The sequence below is a fragment of the Phalacrocorax aristotelis genome, chromosome 2 (genome assembly GCF_949628215.1).
Source record: "Phalacrocorax aristotelis chromosome 2, bGulAri2.1, whole genome shotgun sequence".
Classification (NCBI taxonomy): Eukaryota; Metazoa; Chordata; class Aves; order Suliformes; family Phalacrocoracidae; genus Phalacrocorax; species Phalacrocorax aristotelis.
Window position 1 is genome coordinate 77,001,399 of NC_134277.1, and position 8,000 is coordinate 77,009,398.

An 8,000-nucleotide genomic window follows, 5' to 3' on the forward strand; every position below is an offset into this window, starting at 1 on the left:
AGCCACTGGGACTCCATGAACAAGCCAGAAAAGCAAGACAAAAAAACCCCAGAGCAGACAGAGCACACCAGAAAGCTGAGACTGCTAATGGGACAGCTGTAAACAAGGATGAAAGACTCAAATACGTGATTAAAAAAGGGCAGTGGGAAGAGTCCAGAAGGGGGCTGTGTTTGAATGTATCCAAGCCATACTTCCAAACTAATTCAATTTTTATTCAATTATCCTAGAAGTAAATAAACTAATTAACTTAGATTTATATCATCAGTAAGACAACAGAGCCAGCAACATCTCAAAAGACTTACAGCAATCTTTTGAACTTTGAATGAAGGCTACCAGTGCAGCTCCTAAAACTAACACAGGCAAGAGAGAGGTTTAAGGCTTCAAGACACAGATTCAGCATGTCAATTTAGAAATGCTAAATAAAAGCAGCAGTGCCTTATTAAACAAGAAGCAAATCACCAAGAAATCAGCTTTCAGGGATCAGCTGAACTGCTGCATTGTACTCACACAGAAAATTACCCAGCAGCTTTTTCTGAACCAAGAAACACGAATCAGTTTTGCTTAGAGAATGCAAGAGCCAAACACTTCCATTGTGAGGGTTTCAATAGACACTCAAATAACTTTGATGGCGTGGAGGGGGAAGGGTGTCTCTGACCCAGTTTCTATATCACAGCGTCGCTTGGGTGATGGTGGTACGAGTGTTCACAGCAGAACCTCTTTCCTTTAATGTTCCTCTCCTGCTTGCCCACCACCGCTTTGTTTAAATAATCCACAGATGTTATCATGGGCTCAAGAATAAGATTAATTGAGCTTAATGATTCCTGGCAACTTATATGCATTCAGCTGGTGATGTCTTCAGCACAGAAGCCCTTTACACAGTGCAGAAGGAAAATTTGCTTTTTTTCTTTGGCTTTCTCATTTCATAGCCATTTTGAAAGTAGAGCTCTCATTTCTTCCTGATATCTATGCCCAAAACCTCTTAACATGCCGTGAGAAACTTTGAAGGTCAGACCCTCTTCACCCAGTGGAACCTAAACGATTTTTTTCTAGGCTCTCTGCCAAGAAGTTTCTTGCTACTTCTCATGCCACTGATCCAGGAGAAGATGCAAGTGCTCCTTTCTGTAGCACAATGAAACCTACAGAAGCAGGGAAGTAGATTACTGAGCAAGGGGATAAATGCCTGAAAGAAAGGCTCCACATGAACGGGTGGCAGGGAAACCAGGAGTCCACATGTGCAGGCATGTAAGGGAAGTGTCCCTGCCAGGCACCCAGGCAAGAGATGTGACAGATGAACTGGGATGAAAACACTGAAAATCTGAGCAAGAACGAGAGGCAAAATCCAAAGGATGCACGTGAAGCTAAAATGACAGGTTCTTCCCACAGCAAGAGCAGAAATACACTTACAAGTCTGAACATCCACAATAATACTTTTCTCTTTAAAAAGCCCTCACTGCTAGCCATGTTTCATTCTGGTTTTCAACAGATCTTGAATTATTATGAACCCTCACTTGTCTGCTTTGATATGTCACAAGCCATCACTAACCTGACAGCTCTCTGGCAGACTTTCAAGCATCTTCAAAAATACAAAACCAACCTTGCTTCTAGTGCCTCCCCCACTTCCAGCTCCTAAAAAAAAAAAAAAAAAAAAATCTAGTTCAGGGGCTTGAAAAGAGAAGAATCAGAAACAGAGCTTACTGATGTCCTGATAAAGACAGTTGAACCTAAAAAGTTATGCTTTCAAAAGCAATGGAATAAAGGGGAAAAGAAAAGCAGGAATGGTTTTATATCAGCCCATAGGCTGCACAGCGGTGTATGCCACAGCAGGGGTAACCAACCCTCGAGAAGCACACAAATGCTATGCATAGACTGGGATTACACCAGGTGACTCCCAGCACGGGTGCATGAATTTGGAGGCTACTACACAATGCGAACCCAAGCAGTGGGAGGAGGTGAGCCAGCAAAAACTGCTGAGGAGATCCCTGTTCAATCCTATCAGACAGTAAAGCAGCCAAAGACCTAAGGAGCTGCTATCATCAGCCACCAGACCTCTTCCCAACTCTCTCACTTTCCTTGGCTAAGGAGTGTTGTTTAACGTGCTGGTGCACATTTTTCAGGGCTACAGACACTGGTCACTCTCGCACTAGTCAGTTATACTCAGAAGACAAAAAGAAAATACTAAGACTGGAAAGGGGAAAGCCTGAAGAAAAGATGCAATGTAGTGTTTACTTTTCCATCAATAATGCATTTGTATTCTCATTCCATTTGAGAAACCAGGTCCCTTTTTTGCTTTCCTCCCCAGAAGCTTTTCTTTCCTTTTTTTGCACTGGGAAAAAAAGAGATCTGTTGGAACATTTGCATTATAAATCTAACTCACTGTATTTTGAATCCAACAAATTTTACTTCACTTTCTCAAAATACATGCATTTTCTGCAAATATTTTGTATCGTTTGTTAAGAAAATAGTGATGCTTAAAACTTTTGACTATTTCTAGTGATTCCTTCTTCATGAGAATTGTGGTACTTCCCTGGAAAATGTTAGCTAGTACGCTAACTTCAGGACAGTTGCGTTCACTCAGGTGACAGAGGCATAATTCCCTCTGCTGCCAGAGGCTTCCCTCTTGACTTTGGGCTATTCATTTTGCCTCCATGCTCCGCAAACCTAGCTATAAAATGGGTATTACAGCAACTTGTGCCTTACAGAAGCACCATGGGCACAAAACCACTCATTATTTTGAAGCTTTTGCATACTGAGGAGGAAGAAGTTACAGTATATGTAATAACCCACATGAATTAGGCTTTAAAAAGATGCTGCAGAGGATGATGGACTTGACTGAACTACGATGTGCAACTGAGCAAAGCAGTGTTATTTCCTGAACGACCAAAGCCTTAAAACACTTGCAAACTCTTGCAAACAGCACCACAAAATCTCAAATGAATTACAGATAGGCAGGACTTCTGTTTTATATCTCAGCTTGAAGACAAGAATCATTCTGCTGCTCAACAGGCTAAAAACGTGCAGTGGGTTAAACAGACCTGAAAGCAGCCAGTACCATAAGAGTCAAGACCTATGGAATAAACAGCATCATTCTGAAAGCACTTTAATTTAATCTCCAGTGGAAAAGCCAGGCTTGACCTTGCTTTGCTAACGGCATATGGAGAGTTCTCTGCCTGATGCAGTATGCCTGTGACGTTGCTTCAACGCTGGATGTTGTAGCTCCCGTCCTGCAACTTTAAAGCCTGTTTTCTTAATGCAGCATTTGCTAAAACCCTTTCCTGAGAAGACTTGATCTCATTTACTTGTTGGTCTTTGACATCCCTCATCTAGATTCAGGGCGGTCTATTTGCCTTTCTCCGAAGGCTCCCTTCACGCACAGGAGCTGAGCTGGACGTGGTGAGGCCAGTGGCACCCCGGTGCAGACACGTGCTAACAGGGGACAGCCCAGTCCCCTCCTCCTCCTCCTCCGCAGCTGATCAGCTCCGATTATCCTGGTATCAGAGCTGGCAGGGAAGGGGAAAAAGAGTGAAAAACTGAGAAAAGTGAACCAAATGATTAAGGAGTAAAGAATGGCAGATGAAACTAAAAATAGTCCCCTCGACAGTTGTAAAGGAAATTCGTTTGACAGGAGGCTGCTTCTTTTGTCGAGAGTGGTTTGTTATGCAAGAGACGATACCAACACCGGCTCTTCTTATCTTGGTTGTCAGTTTAACTGACAAAAAGGAGCAGGGGTTAACATCACTGGAGCCACAGCCAGTCTTAACATTTGTTTGTTTTCATGCATGTGCGTGTTTTAAGAGGCAGCCCAGGGATTAATACTGGCAAGAAAACAGTGCTGCAAGCTCAGTTAAGCCATTTCACAAAAATCTTAAGAGGACTCACTCCTTATTAAAGGCACCAATTAAGCCCCTGCCTGCTGCTGGTTTTGTTCCCCTGCCTCCTGTGTCAGCCATCCCAAGAAGGGGATGGTGGCGACTTTCCCACACAACAGAAAACTTAATGCTCACAAGTTCTTCCAAACACAGGCAGCAGGGGACAACCTTGCCCCTACTCTGCTTGCCCAGTTCTCAAGGTAAATCACCCAAAACACGCGGAGTCTTCTGGATACATGAAAACGCAAAACTGAATTGAAAAAAGTCGTTTCATTTTTCCCCCACTCCTTCCTGATGCTGAGCCTTCAACAGCATTTACACCTCTATGTACAAAGGTAAGAAGTAGGAAGGAAGAGGCTTTAAAAGACACCACCTTAACATCTCATCTCTTACAGCAGAGAAGTCACTGTAAACCCAGGAGGAGAAGAGGGGGAAACGAGGCCATCAGCAGCTTCCCTGACAATTGCCCACAGGAATGCAGGTGAGCCTGTATGTTCCTCATTTAATGTGCCTTCTGGCATGCCTGCAAACTTTTAGAGAGCCTGGTGGTCATGGCTGCCAATACCTGCTGGTGAGGAGGTAAGCAAATCTCAGTCTGTCCAAGTTAAACAAGTAAAGGCCAGGACTTTGAAAAACTCAAGAGACAGACACATGCACGCACACGGTGTGTGGGAGTGAGCACTCAGGTATGAGGTAAATGCAAGGGAAAACAACACTTGTTAGTCTTCCCTTCATCGGACTTTCCTGAAACATTCATTTTTAGACCAAGTATGCTGCACTAAATCGTGGGTGAGTTGAAAGGAGGACACTCACGGTCTCTCCTCTATGCCTCTTTTCTGAGGAAACATTCAGCAGCACAAAACCAGCAACTTCTTGGTGGGTAACTGAAGTCATCCTCTCTGTCCCAAACACCAAAGAGTTTGGTAGAAAAATAAGTAGCAGAATATAAGATGAATTGGTGGAAAGCCCCTGTTGAAAAGTAAATAGCAGCTTTGTATTTCAGGTTGAAAATGTACACCGGCCTGAAGTACTGTGGACTTCTTTTGTAAACTAACTTAGAAATGACTTGATCCATTTCCCGCTTGGTGCAGAAAGGTCTCAGTGGTGGATTCCACCCTACACCAGATCCACCTGCCATGAACTGCTTGGGCCACAGGATGCCACTGTTGCATTTCTTTTTCAGGGGGTCAAAAGAAACTGCAACAACGTGAACTGGACACCTAAATTTAATGCCTCTTTTTCCTTCTTAACACATACAGTGGCCAACATTACAGCCCCAGACAGGCCGACCTGATGTAAACAGCTCAGAGCTGCACAGGATTATGTGTTTTGATCAGGAACAAAATGTTTGGATACCTTTTAAGGCTATATTGCTGAACCCAGCATCTCTGTGCGTTCATAAATTTTCTATGCACAAGAAATCTTTCCAGTGACTGCCAGGAGTGTTGACTCCAACCCTGATAGTTTTGACCGCAGAACAAATATCCCCTGTTAGTGGATTTTATCTACGTCCAGATGAGAAACGAAGAACACTAGATGGGAGAGTAGATTAAATGAGAGGGAAGGCAGACTGCTCGTAATTCCTACCTCTTGTAAAAGAGGCAAGAGCTCCTACCATGTTATTAAAACTTCATAAATATTTTGCTAATATAAAATGGAATGTATCAAAGCATGGAGACAGGGAAGTGGCGTGAGCTCCCAGATAGCTCCTCTTGCTGCTGTTTTGTGCAATTTGCAAGCTGGCACCCAGAACCATAAGCCCAGGACTACTGAGACCTCCAGGTTGGTCAAGACAAAGGCACCTCACAAAGGTCCACCAGTGTGAATTTTAGAGCAGTCAAGACTGTAAAGATCTGCGCAGGGTCTAAGTGTCCTCTGAAAGCAAATTTCAGTCCTGAACTACTTTTACATGTAAGTGGTAAATGATTATAGACAACTAAGTGTGGGATTGCGGGTAGCCTCCAAGATCTACTCAGACAGGGGTTCCCCCAAGTTCAGCACAACACAGATGGAATTTGTGAGAAAGGACTGTTGAGAAATGAGGGAGATATTTTAGTGCTAACAGTTTCTCAGATTTCAAAAGCCATTTTGGTTTTGCTCATCATTTTAGAAGGGGAAAAATGGCTTCGCCTACTACCACTCTGCTTAAGAACAGGGAAAAAGAAAATGAATGATAAGGTTTCAGATACAGCTTGGGTGGCCAGCAACAACAGAACTTCAGGAAAGTCAGCATGGAAGTGACAGCTGTGGTGATGCAGAGCTTTACCAAGACTGATGTTACAGCTCTGTACTTCAAGCTGATGTAAATATGAAGAGGCCCATAGATAACAGTATTTCAGGATTCAAGGCTTCACTAGAAACATCCTCACTGCCTTCAGCCTGTTTTGGATGTGTTCCAGAAGCTGGCTATTCCCCCAGCCAGAGTCTAGATTCAGTTTGACAAAATCCCACTTTTCAGAAAGCTGTGTTGTAAGATCTCTAAATCCAAACTAGGTAATCGCTCAGAAGATGCTGGGAAGGACTGAGCCTTGGAAAAGAAACAACTACCAACCAAACAGTTCACACATTACAAAGACAACAATCAAAGAAGCCTAAGAACAGTGTCCATCACTTTTAAAAATAGGTATTTGTTATAACACACACCAAGGATGCAATATTAATATTAAACCAGTCATGATTATTTACATTTCTTTTGCTGAAGCAGGTGTTGTGGTGGGTTTTCTCCACCAGTACAGAAAAATTTGACGAACAAATAACCAGTTACTTAGTTCTCAAACTCAACTTACCTCCCATTCCAAAGATCAGGCATTTCAAAATCTCTTTAAGAAAAAGGGGAAAAAAAAAAGAAAAGAAATAAAAGGGTGCCTTTAACCTGAATCTTTTTCTTGTTGTTTATAACAACAGATTTCATGAAAAGCAACACCTAGAGGGTAGAAAAAAAAGATGTTCCAAAGCTGATTTTAGTCCTGCTGATCTCAGGAGCTTAGTGCTCCTGTCACACTGAACAGGCGCCAGTGGTTCTCTGCCTGTCTGTCTGGAGAAATCTGTCCCTGGAAGTCTATTTATGGCACCTTGTACCCTATACCTAGATTGGTTTTTAGGGTACTTTGTTTTGTTTTGTTACACTGGAGCAAGTATCCACGACCGCATTGATCCAAGACACAGGCATGACCTACTCAAGTAAATTACCAGAAAGTGGTTCACACTTCATTTGCTGCAAATCAGTACCTCTGGACTTCAGCAGCTCCAACATTCAGCTCCAAAAGTTATTTCTATTAAAAGGAGAGATTGATAACAGAATCAGATGTATCTTCAATACAAACCTGACTGCTTACATACAACACACCATCCTTTTCCCTGCAACAAGGTAAGAACAAATGATGAGATCTTTTTCCTTGACGGTTCTCATCCAAATTCAGCCAGTACCATATTCAATCCCTTCATGAGCCCCTTCTACTTTTTCCTCCTTAGAGACACATTCTTAGTGATACCTCTGGCTGTTTCTTCTGAAACAACACCATCTTCTGTGGCTTGTTTCACTGGTTCTTATGTCATATATAGCCAGCTCCAGCAACAACTACCTCAATGTGATGTGTTTGCTTTATGAGTTCCCAGGGAAAATCCCTTGGGTCACATAGTTCTATTTTTAATGTAGATCTCACCATGTAATGCTGGGTTGGTTGCAACCCTGTTATTTCAGCTACCTGGTTCCATAATGACTTTAACCACTTTTTGAACATTTACCTTGCCCATCAGCTTCACTAAATTTTACCCAGTCCATAATCATATACCTTCAGTTCCACCCAGTGGAGCTGAACCATCAAACCAAAATGGGCACACCATAATCCTTTCAGCCCAGAAAGAGAAAGGCTTTCACAAAGCTACTAGTTATACTGCAGACACTGGCTGTCAAGGTATTTCATATTTCAGCCCTGCACACACACACCCCCCCCCCAAAAAAAAAAAAAAAAAGCCTGTTTTCAGCCATGTCTCCTTGTGATTTTTCTACTGTTTGTATGAAACCTGCCTACCCAAAGGGAGCTGTAATTCCTCATACCCCCCATCAAGAGCAGACATCCTCTGCTGGATGCAAGTAAAGAATGTATTTCCCAAATGCTTATCATCTAGACAGGA